The sequence below is a fragment of the Nelusetta ayraudi genome, unplaced genomic scaffold (assembly GCF_046127955.1).
Source record: "Nelusetta ayraudi isolate G7.1 ecotype Tasmania unplaced genomic scaffold, CSIRO-AGI_Nayr_v1 ptg000042l, whole genome shotgun sequence".
NCBI lineage: Eukaryota > Metazoa > Chordata > Actinopteri > Tetraodontiformes > Monacanthidae > Nelusetta > Nelusetta ayraudi.
The window spans coordinates 732,835-754,027 of NW_027466092.1; the positions used below are offsets into that span (position 1 = coordinate 732,835).

At 48.8% G+C, this 21,193-nt stretch overlaps 1 protein-coding gene and 2 long non-coding RNA genes across 5 annotated transcripts in view; 1 reads left to right on the forward strand and 2 right to left on the reverse strand.

Annotated features, from left to right (window-relative positions):
* ptprea (protein tyrosine phosphatase receptor type Ea) overlaps positions 1-21,193 on the forward strand; it is a 46,966-nt gene that overhangs the window by 7,906 nt on the left and 17,867 nt on the right. For all 3 annotated transcript variants that reach the window (XM_076033450.1, XM_076033451.1, XM_076033452.1), the window contains exon 2: positions 12,549-12,720. The gene's annotated coding sequence lies outside the window, so the exon portion shown is untranslated. The remainder of the gene's footprint in view (positions 1-12,548; positions 12,721-21,193) is intronic.
* Positions 4,784-5,149, reverse strand: LOC142893164 (uncharacterized). Its single transcript, XR_012927654.1, has 2 exons — positions 5,089-5,149; positions 4,784-4,977 (listed from the first exon to the last, which is right to left on the reverse strand). It is a non-coding gene; the product is annotated as an uncharacterized LOC142893164 (long non-coding RNA).
* On the reverse strand, positions 5,167-12,330 carry LOC142893163 (uncharacterized). Its single transcript, XR_012927653.1, has 3 exons — positions 12,104-12,330; positions 10,748-10,854; positions 5,167-5,308 (listed from the first exon to the last, which is right to left on the reverse strand). It is a non-coding gene; the product is annotated as an uncharacterized LOC142893163 (long non-coding RNA).

Here is a 21,193-nt window from a genome sequence, read left to right on the forward strand (position 1 = left end):
ATGAAGACGTGTTTGAGGCTCCGCTGCTGCTGCTGCTGCTGCTGCTCCCTCGGATCCTCTTCCCACACAAGACAAATGCTCATTATGAGATGTGCGTTTTTAACGCAGACAGAGAGACAGAGAAGGAGTGGAGGCTGCAGTCCCAGGCGAGCAGGAAGCAGGAAACCTGAGAGAAACTACGAGTGCACGAGTGGGCTTTCTTCCTTATTGGCTGCTTTGTTTTTACAATTTCTGATCCGCCGCATCTTTGTGGGTTTAAAAAAAGAGGAAGGCGGATCATGTGACAAGTGGTTAGCCAGGCCGGCACAGTTTTAAAAAGTCCCACATCGGGCGGCAACAGTCAACCCTTTGTGATGCCATGAAATAGCACTTGTACACTCCCGAGGTGCGCTGCTTTATTCAGATAATTGACGACTTGCTGTATATGCTAAACAACCATCTTCTAAACATGAGGAAGGTCCAGCAATGCATGAGCAGAAGGCTTTAAACAGAGGGCTAAACAGGCTGTCTTTCTATTTTCTCCAAGCTGCTCAGCTGTGAAAGCGGTTCTTCATGCTGATCAGATGGGTGGACTTTTCTCCCCTGCTGCTGCGTAACTCTGCAGCCTGATCCCATTTTTTCTTTCTCTGTTGATCAGCAGAGCTCTTAAACACACGGAGCCACGCCTCCAGGCCTTTCGGCCTCGCAGCCGTCTGGCCGCGGGGTTGCGAGAAGCGCTGCCTCTGCAGGAAGTTCACAGCTCTGCGGCTCTTCGTCCTTTTGAGGTTTCTTCATCGCCTTGTTGTGCTGGACCTGATGACAAGCTCGTCTGACTGCACCGCTTTCAATGTGTCATTTTTCTATCACAGTGAGCCACAGGGCTCCAGCAGGGGGCCGATGAGTGGATTTTTTTTTGTTGTTGTCTTTTTAGGATCTGTTGATGCAGAGACGTTCTTGGTGAAGAACCCTGAAGTTTCTTCTGATCTGCAACTGCAGCATCGCAGAGGTTGAGCCGTCGTCCACGAGTGCTTTTGCGTGCAGATGCTTGGTTTCAAATGGAGATGGCGACATGGCCTCTTCACGGAGGTCACATGGGCCAATCAGCAGCCCGAAGACCAGTGGAAATGGTGTAACAGGGAGCCGAGTGTGTGAAGTTGTTTCACTTTGGAATATAAGACTGGAATATAAAGTTCATGGAAAAAGAGATCAATAAAAAATCCACCTGAGTTGGACTGGATGGACCTTCGTCTGGGCAAAACGTGAAGAAGTCCCAGTAGAAGACGCAGATCAGCAGCGATTTGGTTCCTTTTGACGTTTATCAGTTTAGCAGAGGCATCTGTGTTGGCATCGTCTTCGCAGCACCGAGGGAGGAAAAACTTTGGCAACATCAATCTAAAAAAAAAAAATCTGAGAAATGTTAGAATGAGACAAAATATATTTATTGAATATATTTTACTGGTGTGCAGTCCAATGACGACAGCATCCTGCCACTTCCTGCCAGCAGCAGGAGGAAGCCCCCTATGCCCCATTACTGTCATTAATTGCAAGTCTCCCCCCCCCCCTCCCCGTAGTGATCCAGAGACGTGTGCTGCAAGGTGAGGCAGGTTGTGTTTTTACAGCGTCCACACCCAGTGTTGTTACTGGCGGCTGGTGATGTAACGGCCCGGGGCCACACGTTTTCCCTCTGCACATTCCTACAACTGTAATTGGTTATTGTGGAGATATGTGGCATGATGGGGGGAGGGGTTGGGAGGGGTGTGAGCTGCAGAGGGAAGGGCGGGGGAGGGGAGGGTGGGATTGAACGTGTGTGTGTGTGTGTGTGTGTGTGTGTGTGTGTGTGTGTGTGTGTGTGTGTGTGGAGGGGGAGGGGAGTGTTTCACTTACAACCACAGCAGGCGCCAGTGGGACGAACCGAGGGAGTCGCTGGTGCCAAAGAACCAGTGAGATGATGAAAAGGAATTTTTATTTGCCTGCGTTCAATTAAGTCTGCTGGGTGTGTGTGTGTGTGTGTGTGTGTGTGTGTGTGTGTGTTTAATGCTGGATTAGAACTGGTGGTTTCCAGCTCCGCCTCCTGGTTATTTACCTGTATAGTTGATTCATTGACGGTGGAAAAGCTCAAATCTCTGCCGGGATGACGATGGTGATGATGATGATGATGATGATGATGATGACGATGTTTTTCAATGCTACAAAGGCTGTATTCAGTGTTCGATATCACGTCACTGTTCTTCGAGAGCCGAGTGGCATTGATGATTCAGAAGCAGCAGCAGCAGGATTTCCTGTCTGACCATCAGGAGGATTTTGAAATGATTTTCTGTCTCGGTCCAGCGTTTGAAGCCCACAGAGGAAACATCTCAGCCGCTTGCTTGGACTGCTTCCCATTAAGACGGACTCACTTTGACTGAAGATCGAGATTGTCTCTGGAGGTCTAGGTTTTGCTCTTTTTTTGTTTTTTTGTCAGAACTTGAACCCGGCGCCGCCTGCTGGCTCTCAGGCTTTCCCGAGCCTGTCGGCTTTACATTATTCCAGCCAGTTCAGCGGAGAACTGGAGCGGCTGTAGGAAATTCGCTGAAAAGCTGCTAAAAAAATCAGCAGTCACTCTGGAATACACAGCCGAGCGGTTTCAGCTCTGCTTCTGAAAAGCAGATTATGTGTTTGTTTGTCTGTCTAGCTTGTTTGTTTGTTTATGTTTGCGCTGCAAATCCTGCGAATGACTGGGAGCTTCTAGATTTGTGCACAGGCCACCTGCAGTCAGCCGTGCAACAAGCACAAAAAGCTGAATCCCAGCAAATTAAAATGGGTGAAAAATTGTGGCCTCTGAGACAGATTTCATAGGCCGCTAAGATCTTAATTGTTACCTGGAAGCTGCGAAAACAAACAGGCTTGGTTTTTGTAGACTTTACTTTCAGAAGACAGCCAGTTGCTGTCAGAGCGCCATCTGTTGGTTAAAGACCAGTCAGCATCGTCAGCTGGCTACACCTTTTTGCCTTTGACTATTTTTTGTGGGAGTGAATTCGATTTTTATCAGACTTTTCGAGAACATCAGGCTCCCCCAGTCTTCTCTCTGAGTGCAGGGCAGCTGATTGGCAGATACTGTGTCTTCTGCGGGGTCAGCTGACTGCCAATGTCACCACATTTTCCTCTTTTAGGTTCTTCTTTACCGTAACTTGGTGCCTTCTCTGTCTCTCCCTTCAACAGGGTTTTCTCACAGAGGGCTGATAAACCTTTTATTTTTCTCACTGAGAAAGCAGCGGAAGTGACAGTCACACTCATAAATAACCCATCATCACCTGCAAACAGCCAATAGGGCGCTGTCGCAACAAGCGACATCCAGATAATTTGGTGCCGAGCGCACTTCGGGCCGGGTGGCGAACTTTGATACATTTGTCGCTCCGACTGAAATTCTCTAATCGTATCGAATTAGCAAATGATTAATCGTCTTTCGCTGCCGAGTTCCCATATATCCAAGAAAGTCAATCTGAGTGTCTGCCAGCCAATAATCATTCGGCATCGCATTATAGAGGCGTGAACTAAAGACACTGGCAAAGTTTAGTTGACGTCAGAGTGAAAATTTGCACGTAGCTGCAAAGGACAGAAACACAACAAAGTGGATTTGGAGGAAAATCCTGATTTGAATCGGCAGTGAAATGCAACATTTTTTGTGCTGTAATGCCAACAATGTATTTTGTTTGTTGTTCAAATTGGTTTTTAAAAACATCTGGTGTCCAAAAAAAAAAAAGCCATTGTTCTGGAACCGGAATTAAAACCATGGTATTGAAATTTGCATTGTGTCAAAACATTCCGAATGGTACCCAGCCCTGATGGCACGTCACCGCTAGCCGGGTGAATTAACGCCACGCTGCTCTCTTAACCCGTCTGAAGGCTCTGATTGGCTAATTGGATCCATGATCTGACAAATCCGTCCTGATTCTGGAGGATTTGAGGGGAAGTTGTGCCTCTTGCCGCTCGCCTGCTGATTCTTAAACGCCGTTGACCCTGTTGGAAAAGAGGCCTTTTGTTTGCGCCCGCTGCCGTCGCCTCTGAAAGGAACAAATCACGCCATTGTCTCGCTCGGCTGCCAGCGGGACGCAAGTAATCTGCGGCGGCGCGAGCCGCCCCGGAATGGCCGTAATCCAGATTTGGGCATTAATGAGGCTCTAATCCAAGACATCTCTGACCCAGCCGAGGGGCTGATGTGGTGGCGGTGTCACTGATTGGCAGGGAGGAGGGGGATTGTGTCACATCCCGCTCAGATTGTGCGTTTGAGCCGCTGTGTGCCAGGATGCTGCGCCGGTCTGATAGTGGGCGGGACCACGATGTGGCCAATGACAGCAGCTTCTTTCTCTTCTTCTCTCCCAGCCGTTGTTGCTCTCCAACGATGATTGCGTGAAAGATCTCGGTTTCAGCTCCTCTTTTCAAGGGCCGCCGGCGCAGATGAAGACGAATAGATGCGCTCGTGTGAAATCCATCATGCCGCAGAGCCCCGCCCCCGCACCTTCTTATCTCCTCCCCTCAGAGCCGCGGACGCATGTTGGGGCCCCTTTTTTTGTTCTCAGCCCAGCTCCCAGTGATCTGCACCACTAATCACCAGGACTCCCACATCCCCCCTCGTCTCCACCCTTCATCCTTCCCTCATCTTCCCTCCCAGCGATGAACTGCATGGATCACAGCAGCTCCTGCTGCTGCTGCTGCTGCTGCTGCTGCTGCTGCTGCTGCTGCTGCTGCTGCTGCACCACCGCTGGGAACCCCAAGCTGCCGCCGACAGCGAGAAAAATAACGCGCAAAAACCAAAGGAAGGCCTCTCTTTGCTTTTGAGAATGAGATGGATTTAATTTTATTTTTTCACCCCCTCTGCTATAAAATGATGTTGTGGTTCCTTATGGAGGAGGGAGTCGATGTTCCAGTGCTGCTGCTCCAGTTGTTTCCTGCTCGGTCTGCTGTTTGCCCAGGTGTTTGAATGAGAGCAGCAAGGTTTTGTTACCCTGGAAAAATAGAGAACTGAAAAACAAAACAAAACAATAACAACATCTGTTTGTGATGATGATTAGTCGCCATTCAGGTGAACAGAACGCCGTCGGTGTCGCCTGCAAAGGCTTTATTTACCTTCACCTGCTCAATCACAACATCTCGCAGGTGGAAAACAACAGATGGCATCAGAACCGGCTGCTGCTGCTGCTGCTGCTGCTGCTGCAGTTCATAAGTTCACTGTGAGAAGAGGAAGGGGGGGGGGGGGTGAAGGAGGAAGAGGAGGAGGAGCAGCAGGAGCAGGAGACCTGGAGTCCCTGGTGGCCAAACCGCGTGATCAGAAACCTTCACGATGCCTCGATGTCTGACAAAAAAAAAAAAAAAAATCCTGGTTAGGATTTTGTTTTTGACCAAATATAAGATATATACTGGGCTTTTTTCCTCATCGAACCTGTTGATTTTTTTGTATATTTTTGGAGGGAGGCGTTGTCAACCCGAAACCTCACCGCTGCTTCACCTCCCAGTGGAGACGATGAAACAGCAGCAGAGTGTTTACGCAGCCACTTCCTGGACAGAGGCAAGGCTGGGAGGGGGGGCGAAGTTCCCCTCTGATGGCTAGATTACACTATTTACACACGCACACACACACATGCACACACACAAGCACACTTGTTGGGATTGATGTTGGCAATATATTGGTGCCGCGCTCTGATAAATAAACACTGACTGCCGGATTATTTCTCCGTGGACGTGTTACCGAGCCACTGGGTGTCGTTTTGTTTGTTTGTTTGCCTCCAAGTGGTTCAGAGGAACCGTCATTCTCCATCTTCCTAACGCTGAAGAACCTAAGCCTCTTCCAGAGTCTCATTATGTAACATTTTCTTCCTGTTTACACTTCCAAACGTCCCCCCTCCGCCCCCACATCCACGGCTCAATGTGAGCCAATCACGTTTCCATCGGTGAGTCGCTGCTGCAGGAAGATTATTACGCTCCTGGCTTACCAGCAGCAGGCCCACCCACAACAAATGTTCTAGGTCATAGCTTCCGGCGCTAATCTGGCTTCCACCAAACCTTGCCAGCGCTCAGCAAAAAAAGAAAAAAGAAGTCAATGAATGAATAAATTCACAGACAAATGAATAAACAAACCCTTGACACGTTTGTTTGTTTGCGAGCTTGCAAACGACAGGAAGTGAGTCGGGCCATTCCCACTTTTAGCCTCCATTCTTCTGGTTCCTCTGGTTCCTCTGGGTGTTTTCTAGCCAGAGAGCCACGGTTGTCGACTCTCCGGGCAGCGTTGTTGGGCCGATGTTACGTCACTCGTGTGTGTTTGGCTGCCAGGAGCCCTGCGGCTCGCTGACACAGGAAGTGATCTCAGCTCCCTATCTCTCTTCCTGCCGGCCGGATTATTCGTATATCTTCTTCTTCTCGCTCGGACTCGTACTGACGGAAGGATGTGAATCTAAAAAATAGATATAGTAAAAGAGATTAAAAAAAAAAAAAAAAAAACTCCGACCAGTTGCCAGAGCTGCTGCATTCACAGGCAGCAAGGAAGGTTGAATTATGAATTTTTCCCTAAAGCCAGAAAATGGTTTTTTTCTTGTAGCTCTCTCCTTCTCCCTCTCTCTCTCTCTCTCTCTCTCTCCCTCTCTCACGCAGATTTATGTCTTAATCTGGGCGCAGTCTGACCTTTCCTCAGACATCATCTCCACTTGATAAATAATCCCATTTCTGCCAGAGAGCATCTCGCACACATCCGTCTTCACCTGATCTTTTTTTTGTTTTTTTTTTTGCTTTTTCTGCCTCCATGTGAAAGACGAGCTCATCGCTCCCGCACCCTGCGCCCCCCCGTCCCTGCCTGTCTCTGCTCGTAGACAATGTTGTGCAGACAAACGAGACATGAAGCCGCAGGGCTGCAGCCAAATATACACACTGGTATCTGCACTGATTTATTTTATTTTATGATTAATTTATTTGTTTAATCCCTTATGTGGGTGTGCATGTGTCTCACAGATGCCGGTTTCGTGTCGGCGCGCTCCTCTTTGTCTTTTTTTTTTGTGCTTTGTGTTAAAATTGTGGTTGGTTGAGTTTCCTGCCTCCACTTCCATCATGAATATTTAGCAGGTTGGCTTCGCGGAGTGAAATCGTCGGCTTGCTTAACCCTCGTCTGTTTTGTCGGAACTGATCCTCGAAGTGCCTGAGAGCAGGAAGAGGAGGAGGAGGAGGAGGAGGAGGAGGAGGAGGAGGAGGAGGAGGAGAAAGGGATGGGAAAAGCTCCTGGATGGTGGGATGGACGGATAAATAATCTTGCGGATGTATTCAAAGGCATCCGGCCAGCTGTGTGTGCTGGGAGACGGTGAATCGAGATGTGGAATGGCACCTACACGTTTTGGTCCTTTTTTTCCCCTGCAGCTTTCCTCTCATACTGGAGGTCCAGGATTAGGCAGAATTTCCTCTCCTGGTGTTTTCTAACAATAGCCTGCATCCTGTGTCACTGTGTCAGTGACGTTCCTGGAGATTAGAAAACCAACAACATCATCCTCCGGTTCGGCCTAACTGGCTGTTTGGTGCGCAAACTTGTGCTAGCGGCGAGCTAATACTAGTGTTTTAGCAGGACGCTGTCACAGAGGAGTAAATATGACATTAGTTTGTTTGGGTGGGTGGGGGGGGGGTGTAAATAGCTGCATGTCTTTAGTCAATGACCCAAGTAACAAAAATCCTATGGGCAGAGACTAATAGATGCTAACCAAATGCTTGCATCGACATGCTAACCTTGCTCTAGCAACATGCTGGATGACAGCATACGCATTGCCATTAGGTTAGAAGGCATTACCAGTGCTGTCACACACGTCAGCATTCGAAAGTTTCATGGAAAGATGTATTTTGCATCTGTGAGGACAAAAGAAACTTCTGTTTTTTTTTTTTGTAGACAGTCGAGACAACTGATGGATGTCTTCCATGATCAACTTTGATCGATGGAGACACACGCAGTGAGAAAGATGATGAAGAATTGATAGGAAAAGACTGATTAATTTATTCCCAATAGGAAACATACAGGTGGATCTGCTGTTAAGTATGAGGCTTGTGAAAAACACAATTAACACACGTCAATACACCTAAACAACCTGCAAGTCCTTTCGCTCGTCCTCAGAGGCAGCTTATCGTCTCTCCTTCTCTCTGTTCCTCTGCTCCTCGCTGCAGGTCCTCTCACTCTATTGGTCATCGATCCCGGGCCGCCACAGGTGACTGTTCAGTCGCAACTCTTTAATTAGCTTCCCGCCAAATGAATAGCGATATCGACGTGGCCGTCTGCAGATTCCTACGCGGACCCTTTAGGAAAATTCCCCGATATTTGATTACGAGGCCGAGAGCGGAGTCCAGAAGTGCTGCTGATCTGATGTTATCATGCGCACTTCCTGTCTGCCTTGGCCGGGAGCCGCAGGCGGAGGGTGGAAAAAGTCTTCTCCTCCCTGCTCACCGTCCAGCGGTTTCAAAGTTTCAAAGTTTTTTGGCCAATTGCCAGAATCCTTGTAGTCATATCAGTTGGTACACTATGTTCCCTGCTTGTTGTCTTGAGGGGGGGGGGGGTTGCAATTCCAAAACTGCTCTGGTGAGCAAGTTGTGACATGTAGCTTCATAATAATAAATAATAATCACATATAATTTTGTAATATTTCAACACATGGAGTGAATACCAACATAGGGGGCAATTGGCCAATCAGACTGAAATGTTAAAGCGTCTCTTTAATATCCTAGTGAGTGAGTGGCTCCCTGGGCGATCCCACCACATCAGCTCAGCCTCAACCTGCGTCTCGTCTCCCTCCTGCAGCGCGTTTGATGTCATTATCATTATCACGGCACCAAAACCACTTCTGTTGCAACTGCGCGATTCAAGCTTCACTGTTAAACATTTAGCAGCTTGTTATTGGTCAATAAAAAACTGTTATGGTTGATGTTTCTTTGCGAGGGGCAGGAGTTGGTGGGGGTTGGGGCCGGGGGGGGGGGTCAAGTGTGTTTCAGCCACTAGAATGCGTTTCCTGTTTCCTGCGTTTCCTCTTTGTGCGACACTTTGAGTGACGCCCGAGCCGCTTGTGTAACCACAGTCCAGCGCTGCGCCGATGACTCAAACCCGATAACCGGCCGGGCCGGAGGAGAAGAGACATCGTCCCTCGCCGGCCGTCCCTGGTTGCCGTCAAGGCTTATCTCACTAAATGGATTTGTGTCGGAGCGCTGCGAGATCTCGGTGTGATGCTCTAATCTGATTGAACCACAACCCTGCGGAGGCGGGCCGGGCAAATGGTCCAAACACACACTTGTGTGTGTGTGTGTGTGTGTGTGTGTGTGTGTGTGTGTGTGTGTGTGTGTGTGTCTCCGTCTCCGACTGTGAAGGCGGCCGTGTGTGATGTCCATCCATCAGCTTCCCTTCCCAGTTTCCTCAGCCCTGGTTCCCGACTGTCAGGTGTCGACCAGCTTTAGTGAAAAATGCCTTTTTTTCTTTTCTTTTTTTTTAAATCCGTGTGGGTTCCACCTGCTGAGGGACTCGTGTCAAGAAGTAACGCAGCGGAAAAACCTTCAAGTGCAAAATCTGTGCTCTGGGTTCGCAAGCCCGTCGGTGGAGCGAGACACGGTGCGTGTGTGTGTGTGTGTGTGTGTGTGTGTGTGTGTGTGTGTGTGATTTTTCTGGTTTTGACTGCGAGGCCTCACACCTCAACTTATTGGGGCTGGAATCACACACACGACAGCCTCTGTCACTCAAATGATAATTCTGTGGGTTTGCTGCAAGGTGGCACAGACAATCATGTTAAGAGAATATAACGAATCAAAAGACAAGAAGTTTTGAGAGGTGTAAAATGAAACCGAAACTATGTCGAGGGAAAATGCATCGGGCGTGAAATATTCGCATTATGTCAAACGATTTGCTTGCTGCTGTGTGGTCGGTGACCTGAGCAGCTCAGAGGTCGCCAGCTTTTGGCTTCGCCCGGAGAAACTGCTGAGAGTCGGGTGTCAAGTCGGTTAGCATGGTTCAAACTGTGATTAGACTTCAGTACCTGTCGGGCCTGTCAACCAATAGAACGGAACAGAACACTGAGTCCCGAGTGATTGTGACACCTGCTGACCGGGAGGAATAAACGTCCGCCTTCTTTTTCCCAGAAATGCTGCATTTAGACGGAGGAACACGCAGAATGACACCAACCACAGAAGATTCCCATCACAAATCATCTGCGTGTTCCTTCGTCTCAACGCAGCCTCGGAATGATTTTACAGTCATCACTGAGGAACTCGGCGTCAGAAACAGGAAGCAGGCTCTCGTGGACAACGGGAGGCGGCTGCTGTTTTAATCAGCTCCTTCACCTTCAGGACCAGAACGCCGACGCTGCAGCTGCTCCGCTGGCAGCTTCTCATCGTCTCCGCTCCTGCAGCGCCGGGTTCCTGCGCGTGCATAAACGCGCCGCATAATCGCATTCGTGCAGCAATTAATTTTGCTTGTCTAAACTTTCACCGGGCAGCTGCTCGATTGGCTGTGACTGCTGCTGCGGCAGAATTTTCGGTGTGTTCTCCCGCCGATGTCCGAGTGCATTGCAACGCAGCGTCTTCAAATATTGATGTCCTGCTCGATCCCTCCGGACCTGCTGTTATTCATTCATGAGCTGTGAGGTGATTTCAGAGTCGCTGGGCTCTCCAGGAAATTAGCCGCACACTGAAACCAATCTGGAGCCCCGATGAAGCAGATAGAACCCCCCCCCCTCCCTATTTTTTTTTTTTTTTTCCCATATCAATCCTGTCTTCCAATCAAAGCCCCGCCCACCCGTCATCCCGCTGCTATGAAACGTGGCCGCTTCCAGCGGGATCCATCCAGCACCTGGATCGGAGGAGGTGGAGAAGGTCGGAGGAGATGCAATTTTTCATCGAAGCCTGGAAAAATAAATAAATGAATAGCTGAGGAACGGGGAGAATTTCTCCCACCCCTCCCCTCTCCCCTCTGGCCGGCTTGTGGAGAACGTTGCCGTGGCAACCGCGTGGCCCTGCGTAGCTCCCAGCCGCTGCCAGGTGAAGACCTCTTATATCTCCAAAAATGTCAAGCGAGCAGCCTTGGAAGACACGAGGGCTCGCTGTTTGTGGAAGAAAAAGCTTCTTATTGTTGAGGAACGTTGTGGAAGCTGTTTAGGTTTCCACCTTTTCAGCCTTTGGTGGTGGGGGAGGAGGAGGAGGAGCAAGAGGAATGCTCTGCTGTGAATCTTTTTCCCTGTACTTTTGTTCTGCTGCCGAGCCTCCTCGGCTGGTTATTTATTAGCGGGCACCAGCTAATAAATAACCAAACATAAACAGTGCACTCAAAGGAATTTTGTAAATAAGGGGATTCAGTTTTTTTTTTTTTTTTAAAGTGCACGGCGGCCGGGTCGCATCGGTTTTTTAACTTTTAAAGTCTTGCTCATCCGTCTTGCCAGACCTCCAACCGAGTGCGTTTGTGTGGTTGCACAGCCAATCAGCTCCCATTTACGTATAAAAGTAGGAGTGACTAATGAGAGCGGGAAGCGGCTGCTGTGGAAAACCACCGAAGAAGAAGGAAAAAGAAGAAGCTCCCACTGGCTGTAAATGCTGGCGGTGGCCGCTGGCAAAGATCAGTGTGACTGCTGCAGTTTGGTCAGAGGTGGTCGTCCACATCAGAGGAGGAGAAACATGAAAACAACACCGTCAGTGTGTTTGTTTTACTTCTGAACGGCCAGAATTCCGTGCACAGCGTTTAGGATTCGAAGCCTTTTTCAGTGTTTCCTCGGATGAGATTTGCAGATCGACTCAGCGTCCACTATACAAAGAGACCTCAACAGCAGTCCATCTAGTTGTAACGTGATCCTACAAATAGACACTGTGTGGATACCTGGCTTAAGTCCAGCGGGTCACCTGACTCTGCTGCGCACATACACGCACTGTCATGGACTGTGTTAGTTGCATCCGTTGACTGTATGAAAAAGATGGGCGGGGTTTTCAAAAGAAGGAGGCCAACAGAGGAAGTGCCAAATAAAACCCTGCATTCTATGGTTTGGCCAGCAGGGACCGCCACAGTCGGTTGCAAAAAGACTAAAAACGAGAAAGAATTACAGACTGCTTGAAAAATGTCTTGTTGGCGTGGCTACAGTTTAGTAGGCAACTGCAACCAGCTTACCGGCGGTTGGGCGGAGCGTTGGACCTCTGGCCCCGCCCACACATCCAAATATGGAATCTTCCACTTTCAACACATATCAGAAGTTGAAGGTGGTGCCGCCGACTGTGAAACTGACCTTTTGCATTCAGGTTGTTGTAAACCAATGGTTGCATCTCTCTCACACACACACACACACACACACACACACACACACACACACACACACACACACACACAAACACACAAACACACAGCCCTGCTCGCTGTGCTAGACTGCAGAATCATCCTGTTTCTTCATCGTGTTGCTTCCACTTCTTCTTGCCACACGCTGCACTTCCTGTCCGCAGCAGGAAGTGCATCTCTGTGACTCCTCTTACCTCCCTCGCTCCCTGCCTCCTCACGCTGTCTTTTGTTTTCTCTCTCTCTCTCCCTCTCTCTCTCTCTCCCCGTCTCTCTGGCTGGACAGGCAGGTGAGCAGCGTCCCTTCATCCAGGATCCCGGAGCCACCTCCCCCCTCTGTGACCTCGGCTCCGCCCCCAGCTTCTCTACCGGCGGCAGCGGCGGCGATGTAACCGCCAGGCACCGCGAGAAACCATGTGACCTGAGACTCGCCTCACACTGAACCGCAGCTCATCCAGGTATTTGTAGCAGCCCGACTTTTGCGGTTGTGTGTTTTTGTAAATGGAATCTTTGAGCTTCAACCCAAGCGAGCAGCCTGTTTCAAAGTTGTGTATGCAACACACCGCAGACTGGGCGCTGCTGCTTGTGTGTCTGCTGCTGGGAAGGATGAAGAAACAGGAAGGTTTTTTTTCCAGCGGGATTGTGTTGTCCAGAGACGACACATGCTTTGGTTTGTTTTGACTGAGCAGGAGATCAGAGTCTCCACCCCCCTGTCTTCCCCTCCAGTTTCTTTACCTGACTTGAACCCTGCTGGATTAGTGGCTTACAGCACAGTAGCTCAGAAAAAAAAGTCTTTTTCAGAGCGATTGTTATGTTCTATGGCAGGGGTCGGGAACCTTTATGGCCAAGAGAGCCAAAAAAATTTTTTTTTTCGTGAGAGCCATACAATATTTATTGTTTTTAATTTGTAACTCCTAATACAACTAAATACAGAGATTTCGCCAAAACTGGAGTCTGAAGGAAGCGCTGTGGCCGTTTCCACGTCTAACCTAAACTTGAGCACAGTGGCACTTCTGGTTTAATTGCGTCCTTATTATCAATTGATTCAGATTGCCACACGGGCTTCAGAATTATCTGTCAAAGCTAAGAAAAGAAAAAAAATCATTGTCTTCGGCAAAAGAGTTTTTGTGCTGTATAAATCCGCGAAGCTAACTTTCTGATTAAACGGCGGGAAGTTCTGCTTCACCTTCACAATGACTCGTGTAGGCTACCGCATTTAGTTCAATAAAAATAGAGGTGTCAAACCCTCCCGTACACTGATGCACAGACGTGTTAGGCTCCAGCAGCGCAACCCTGAACATTTGTGGTAAAAAAAAAAAAAATAATACTGTAGCCTATAAAATGCACGAGACGTTTTTTGGGAAGATTCTTTTTAACACTGTGTTTTTTGTAATGTTTTACTTGAAGATAAGCGGAATTATTCTTTACTTGTGTTAAGAAAGGTCAGCTAAGATTTTTCTGTGAGCCAGATGCCGTCATCCCGACGACCCCTGTTCTATGGGATGGCACAGGCGGCGCCACCTGGCTGCAGCCTGACACTTTGCGCCGCCGTTCTTCGTTCCAGAACAGCTGTTTGTTCTGTCTGGAAGTGTGTGTGAGTGCGTGTGTGTGTTTGTGTGTGAGCGTTGACACGCGTCACTCTCAATGACGCGTCGCATCGTCGTAGTTAAAGAGCGCTCGGCTGAAAATTAGGGTTTTTCCAGAGCAACTGAGAACTTTGGCAGAGCTGCGGTTCGAAGGAATGAATAATAAAGAAATAATAATAACATTCACCTCCTTACTGTTGCCGTGAGAACCGTTGCACCACAAAAAGACCCTTAAATGTCAATGACACCATCATTTCCTTTTGCATTTTTAATATTTCTGCCCCACCCGCCTGCGATATAATGACTCACTCAAACGAGAGGAAAAAAAGAGAACAAAGGTAAAAAAAAAAAAAAAAAGTTGACAAAGCGAAAGAAAAAAGTAAAGTTTAAAGAGAAGGACTGATGAAGGAGACTGTGGCCAGGTCGCCGCAAAGTGTGTGTGTGTGTGTGTGCGCGCGCTTCTGCAGTGTAAGCACATGCCGTCCCCCCATCTGCTGTTTGATAGCTCTGCTTCCTTTCCGAGCAGCCAGGTTTCCTGTGCCGCGCTGCTGCAGGAGGGGAGGGAAGAGTGGGACACACACACACACACACACACACACACACACACACACACAGACGCTAGCTTCTATTAAGCGTAACCCAGATTGCCGGATGATAAATGTCAGCTGTGGAGATTCTGAAGTTTCCTCCGAAGTGTTTTTCTTCTCTTCTTTTCTTGGGATTTCTCAGAATCCTCAGAGGAGGAATAAAGAAATAAAGAGGACGCGCTGACGTGATAAATTAACTTTTCGATGTTTTCGCAAACACAAGGGCATGGGGTGGGTTTTTTTTTTGTCTTGTAGAGATGGAAAAAAAGCTAAATCTAAATCTGGTCTTTTTTTTTCCCTGTCGGCTTTTCTCAAAACCCCCTTTTTCTTCCTTCACACACATTATGCTTGTACTTAACTATGGAATACAGCTGTATTACATATTTCACCTTTAGAACTTCAGTGAGGTTTCTTCACTTGGACTGGAATGTCTTTTTTGTTGACTAAGCTAAAAACATTGAGATAATTTCATTGTGTGAAAAACAGGGGAAACTAACATTATCATGACGTTGCCAAATTATCGAAAGTTCAATTTCTCGTGACACTCAGTGTCTCCAGTGTTCACTGTCTCTGCCAACTGCTCAACAGAGGTGTTGAAACAGTTCTGGAAGTCACCTCTCTGTGATGTCACAAGGGGCAGTCTGGTTAGTAACCCCACTCCTAGCCAGGTGTTGGCTCCGCCCTCTGAGACTACCTCGTTTTGGACGCCTTCCCTGTAAACAGAGGGCTAAACGTGCTGTTCTGTGGGGACCTCGGGCTGTTTTTGCAAAAGTGCTCATGTGACGCTGCTCCACTGGAGACCAAGGTCTGAAAATGCTAAAAATGATGCTGCGACAACAAGAAGTGCATTGTTTTGTGTCTGATTCCACTGATAGATCAACCCAGCGGTCAGTCTCGGTTCCCTGGGGCCTGCTGGTCTCCCCCACTAGGTCCAGCTCCAGCTCCAGGTCAAGGGTTCTGGTTCAGGGTCAGTCCTCTCGGCTCTGGGAGCTTTTATTGGCAGTGTGTTCCGACTGGATGCTCCACTTCCTCTTTCCTCCCCCAGGGGGCAGCGAGTTTCCCCCAGAGGATGTCGGAAAGTCACCCGCTCTCAATGTGTTCACATTCGTGGAACCAGGGAGGGGGGGGGTTGTGGGAGGGGAGGGTGAGGGGGGGTTAGGACAATGAGAGTCACTGACTGGAGGCCCTGAGTCCCAGCCAGTGACTCATGTTCTGCCTGAACAACGGTGTTACACAACCCCTCATCAACAAAGTGCCGCTAAACAATGTGCTTCTGCAGGGACCTGGTGATGCTGCAGGAGAGGATTGTGAAAAATGTGTCAGCTCGGCTTTTTGGGGACAAGCAGGTAATTACTGGCCGTTACTGCCAGGGTGCGCCGATCGTCCCCTGTGCGGACGTGACAACACCACTTTTGCGTTGTGTTGTTTTTGTTTGGTCCTCCTGCCTCCTCCGTCGGACCTGTTGCCGGTCCATCGGAAACTTCGGCGCTCTGCTGGCAGGTGTAGCGCCACACTGTGGCGGCCGAGCGGCGCGTGATTTGTGCGCAGACGAGTCAGAAGTTGTGTTGTGTTGTGTAGTGTTGTGTTGTGTGGCGGTGGACTCTGGGCTCTGCTGCTCCTTCTTTCCTCCTCTCCTCCCCCAGGAATCAAGCGGCTGTTTGTTCTTCCCCAGCGGTGCTTATCACTCCCCTCTCCACCGCCAGCCCCCCCCCACCCACCCACCCATCCTCCCTCACAGCCCCTCCCCCACCCATCCTCCTTCCTTCTGGTGGATGAAAGGATGTTTTTATAATATTTTTTTTTGAAGTGAGCACGGCTGTAGATCTTGTCAGAGAGCAGTTCTCTATGTGTGTGTGTGTGTGTGTGTGTGTGTGTGTGTGTGTGGAGGACACACCTTTTCTCCCCAGGGGGCCGGGGGGGGGGGTGGTGTGTGTGTGGTCTGTTCCTCGTTGGTGCTTAAATCTTCTTCCGGCAGAAAAGCGTCATGGGTAATCGTCGCCGATCTGATTTATGCCAGCTGATTTTGCGGAGAGGCTTTTGTCGCCCTGTGAGATTCCTCGACGGCTCGCCGTCCATAATGAGAACACCAGCCAGAGGTTCTCCAGAGAGGCCCTTTGTTTGTTTGTAAAATTGAGTTTTCCACCACAGCGTCCGACCGTTGTCCGTCTCCCCTCCTTCCCACCTCCTCTTCTCACCCAAACATCCATCAGTGGTCTCACGGCCGGTGAAGGAGGTGATTCACCCGCTGTTTGACAGCCAGTCACCGTTTTGTTTACCACTTTGGATGCACGCTGTTGTGTACACGTGATTCGGGGAACTTCCAGACGATGACAGTCAGGGGACGAACTTCCTCAGTGACTAATGCTGCGACCGCTGAATATAAAGAGGAAAAAAATATTTCCCAACGGCAAAGTTTTGATCATTATTTTTGGGGGGCCAATTGACGCTATTCTGTGTTCGCTTTTTTCCCCCCAACGTGTTTCTTCGATGATTTACCGTCAACATTAAATTCGTTATTCGTTATTCGTAAATAGTCACAGCCACAGGCCGCAGTTTTTCTATGTTCAACTAAAAGCACCCTCAGCCGGCCAGATACAGAAATTTGTAAGGCATTGTTTTGTTTTCCTGCAAAGACCCGCCCCTGCTAGCTCCTGATTGGGTGAGGGGTTCAAGGCACTAAGAAAGTGACCGGTCAGAAGCAGGTAGGGGTGTGTCTTTGTTGATCTCAACACCTTGTCTCCAGCTGCTCAGCCCTCCACCTGCCCTTCCCTCCTCTCTTTCTTTCTCACCTGCTCTGCTGACATCTTGTTTGGTCTCTGTGGCGCCCTCTGCAGGTCCAAACATACAGTTGAGTTTGTTTGTTGCTTCTGGTCAGGAGGAGTTGAGGTGAACTGCTGATGCAAAAGTGAAGCAGGTTTCTCATGAGAGGGATCAGTTCTCTTGTCTGGCCAGTAGAGGGCGCTTTGTCAGACTGAGTCAAACTCATTGTGAAACCAAAACTAGGACCCATTTGACAAATATGTATTGTTAAATGAGGAGGCGTCGGAATAAATGCAGCCTTGACTAATTCCTGAGGAATTCATCCTGAAGAGTCGCTATCCTGCTGCTGCTCCTCTAAAGCCTCACAGCGCCCCCTACCTTTTCCTCTTTCTCCATCACGCCTCATCCAGATGCTCTGTGGCGTCTATCGATGATTGGAGCCTGTAGTTACTGCTGCTGCTGAATAATGGATGGAGGGCGTGGAGGTGAACCCCATCCCAGAGGCATCAGGATGGAGGCAGCAGTGCTGTCAGGGAGAGGGTCTCTCCGCTGGGGGAGGGTCTCTCCGCTGGGGGAGGGTCTCTCCGCTGGGGGAGGGTCTCTCCGCTGGGGGAGGGTCTCTCCCACGTGTTGTCCAGTGTTTCCCCCTGGATCCTTCACACCACACTGCAACGTTTGCGGCTACTTGTGTGCATCACGGTGTGTGTTTATTGAATGGCAGGAAGTCCGATGAGCCGATTGTTGGCAGATGCGTTTGTTGTCTCGGAAGAAGCGACGGCGACCGTATGTCTCAGAGCACATTTCCAACAAGTGCAAGTTGTGCGTTTGTGTGTTGTTGGAATAGCGAAGGAGACCAGCTGGAGCAAACGTCTCAACATATGGCGGCAGCAGCTTTTCTTTTCTTTTTTTGTTGACGTATTTATTGATACATTGATTTTATTTTCCAAGGCCACTTCAGCCGTATGATACATGAAATCCTGGCGGTAACAGTAACAGTTATGGCTGGAATGTTGGTAAGAGGATTATCAGTAATCGCTTCTTATCTAATACTGTGTTAATACTGTGTTATTCTTAACTAATATGCAGCGGCTAAATGCTCTCTTAGCAGCTAGGGCGGCTGACGGCTGCATTTTTCAGCTTCGGACTTCAACCAAAAATTTCAATTAAAAAGAAATTGTCGTCTAACTTGAATGTTTCATAAATGTGTTGGATTTTGGTTGTATCCATCTTTTAAAGAGGCCATATAAAACCTTTAGAAAAAAGGAATAAAGATGGGAGAGGTAGTTGAAGGAATCCTTTTCATCCGGCCAATCAGATGTGTTTCTGCTCCCCTCAGCGGTCACAGACTGGTCGGTAATAATCAGAACTAAAGCTGATCCAGAAAAAAGATGCTTCTCCGCTTCTGGTTTCCTCCAAATTTGACAGGAGTGAAGTTGGAACATATAATTATAATCAGATTGATTTTATTGATATTATTGAATTTAGTCCCACAGGGAAAAAGTCTTCACAGCTGCTCTTTGTTATTCTTCTGACTTGAGAATCCTCTCCAGCTCTGAACAAAACTGCCAGGAATGTTTTGGCCCTGTTCTGATCTGTGATTGATTTGACACTTTTCAACCAGTTTTTAGTTCGGTGCTCACATCCACAGAGCTGCCAGACGTATGGACGGGATCTGTGGTGGGTTTTTTGGTTTGTTTGTTTGTTTGATGATAATGCTCTCTGACAGACGGAGGCGGGTTGTGCTAAAAAAGGTGGCTGCACTCTGTGACAGCTGGCAGGAAGCATTGGGACAGCAGAACCCTCCAGGTTCCCTTCGCTGGCTAACTGCTGGCTAACTGCTAGCGAACGGACTAACACGCCATTATTTGCTCTTTTAGGCAGTAAAGGCGTTTTTATCTGACCTCGCGGCAGGGCGATCTGATGGGCGGCGGGGGGGGGGGGGTCTAGAGTGGCTGACACTGCAGACGTAGCGGCGGCAGGTCCCCAAGGTCGTTCTCACAGCCACGCCGTCCCAGCCGAGGCGGGGACTGATTAATGACGACGCCAGGAGGACGTCAGGCTTGGGCAGGGGTGTGTGTGTGTGTGTGTGTGTGTGTGTGTGTGTGTGTGTGTGTGTGTGTTGGCGGGGGGGTGCAACTGCAAACACAGGTGATGATCATGATGAGTCTTTTTCTGGGTTTTTGTTGAAGAAATTTTCCGATGCGTGCTTCCTCCTGCTGTAATTACGGTTTATGATATTTCTCTGACATCATTTCCTCCTGTTTTCCCTTTTGGCGTAACGTGTTGTCAAACACCTCGCAGGTGCCTTGTTGTTACCATGGAAACGCACAGTGAGGGAGGGGGGAGAGGGAGAGGGAGTGGGGCTTTACAGCGGGGAGAAACCCAGCAGCGGGAGTCTCGACTCGGTCCGGCTGCTGTGTGAAAGGGAAGCTGTGCCTCTGTGTGTGTGTGTGCGTGTGTGTGTGTGTGTGTGTGTGTGTGTGTGTGTGATAACCCCGAAATAGAGGAACGCTTCAGTGCCGCTGCCGCTTCCTCTTAGCGACACAGTCATGTGAGGACAACCGACTGCAGCTGGAAGGTGTCATTTTCACTCCTCCAGGTTCTTCCAGTGGTTTTTTTGTAGTTCTTGCGGTCAGTTACCGCAACAGTAACACTAAATGGATGCTGGTTAAACCCTAAAAGACTCTAGGCTTGACGCCTTTTCTTTTATTTTGCTACCTTATAAAGGTCCAGTGTTCAAGATTTTGAAAAAGAAAGTGCAAAAAAAAAGGAGAACAGACCTTGAGTAACATTGAGTGGTCAGATGTCAGATTGCAGGGCTCGCTCGCTCGCTCGCTCGCTCGCTCGATCATTCACCCTCCCTCTCCTAAACTTCCCAGTGAACTACGGTGGCCTTCACAGCTCTAAACTAAGCCGAGTTCTCCGACAGTGAGGTTGCCGTAAACACACTCATCCCAACAAGTTTCCCTCGTTACCCATCGCCATCACAGAAGACAGTCAGTATTACAGTATCTTACAGTGTCTTTTTGCGTGTTTTACCAACACTGATAGCACTTTATCAAATAGCTTTATTTCTTTTTTGGATAAGCGATGATCTAATTTAAAAAGTTGTACAAGTGCAGTCATTACACACCCACACAAACCTATTGGTGTGGAGTATATTAAGCTTTTGCCAGTAAATCTGGCCAAATTTTATTCAAAATTGGACTTGACTGTCCCCACCCTGGTTCAAAGGGTATAGAAGTGATCAAGTCTCACGCAAAAGTGCCGTCATCGGGCTGTCAACCTTGCAGCTTGCACTCACCCTGCCCGCGCTTATTCATAGAAACCCAACCGTGTTACCAAACGTTCGCATCTGCTGTTATTATTGTACTCGCAGAAACAAAGAAGAGACCTGAACGCCTCTGAGAGTTTTTCCGCCTGCTCATTTTATCTCTAATTTTCAAGATGTAATTGCCCCCAGAGCGGAAGCAGGTTTATCCCACATCTCCATCTGGAGGAGAGCCCACAGGAAGCTTTTTGAAGGCAAACTTGAAAGACCAATCAGATGTGTTGCTGGGCGGATCTGTTTGCTGTGCATCACTTCCCCCTGTCGCTTTTCACTGTGTTCTTTTTTTTAAGTGTGAAAGTGCCATCCAGATCTGTTAAACCCGTTAGCGTCCATGCTAACCTCAGCAGCAGCGGCAGCAGCGGCAGCAGCAGCGGCAGCAGCAGCGGCAGCAGCAGCAGCAGCAGCAGCAGCGGCTGTTGTTTTACAGCGTGTTAAAGCGGTTGCAGCGTCTTCTTCCTGGTCTTTTCCTGTGTCTTCTCACCATCCGTACCTCATCATCAACTCTTTAAATTGAAGCTTATTGGTCGTAAGAATGCACTGAAATAAAAATAAATAAATAAATAATAAAAAAAAAATCATTCAGGGATTGACGGGGTTTTGTAGCCCACGCAGCCAGGTATCTGCTGGGTTCAGGAGACATATATACAGTACAGCCTAGCGTAGCTTC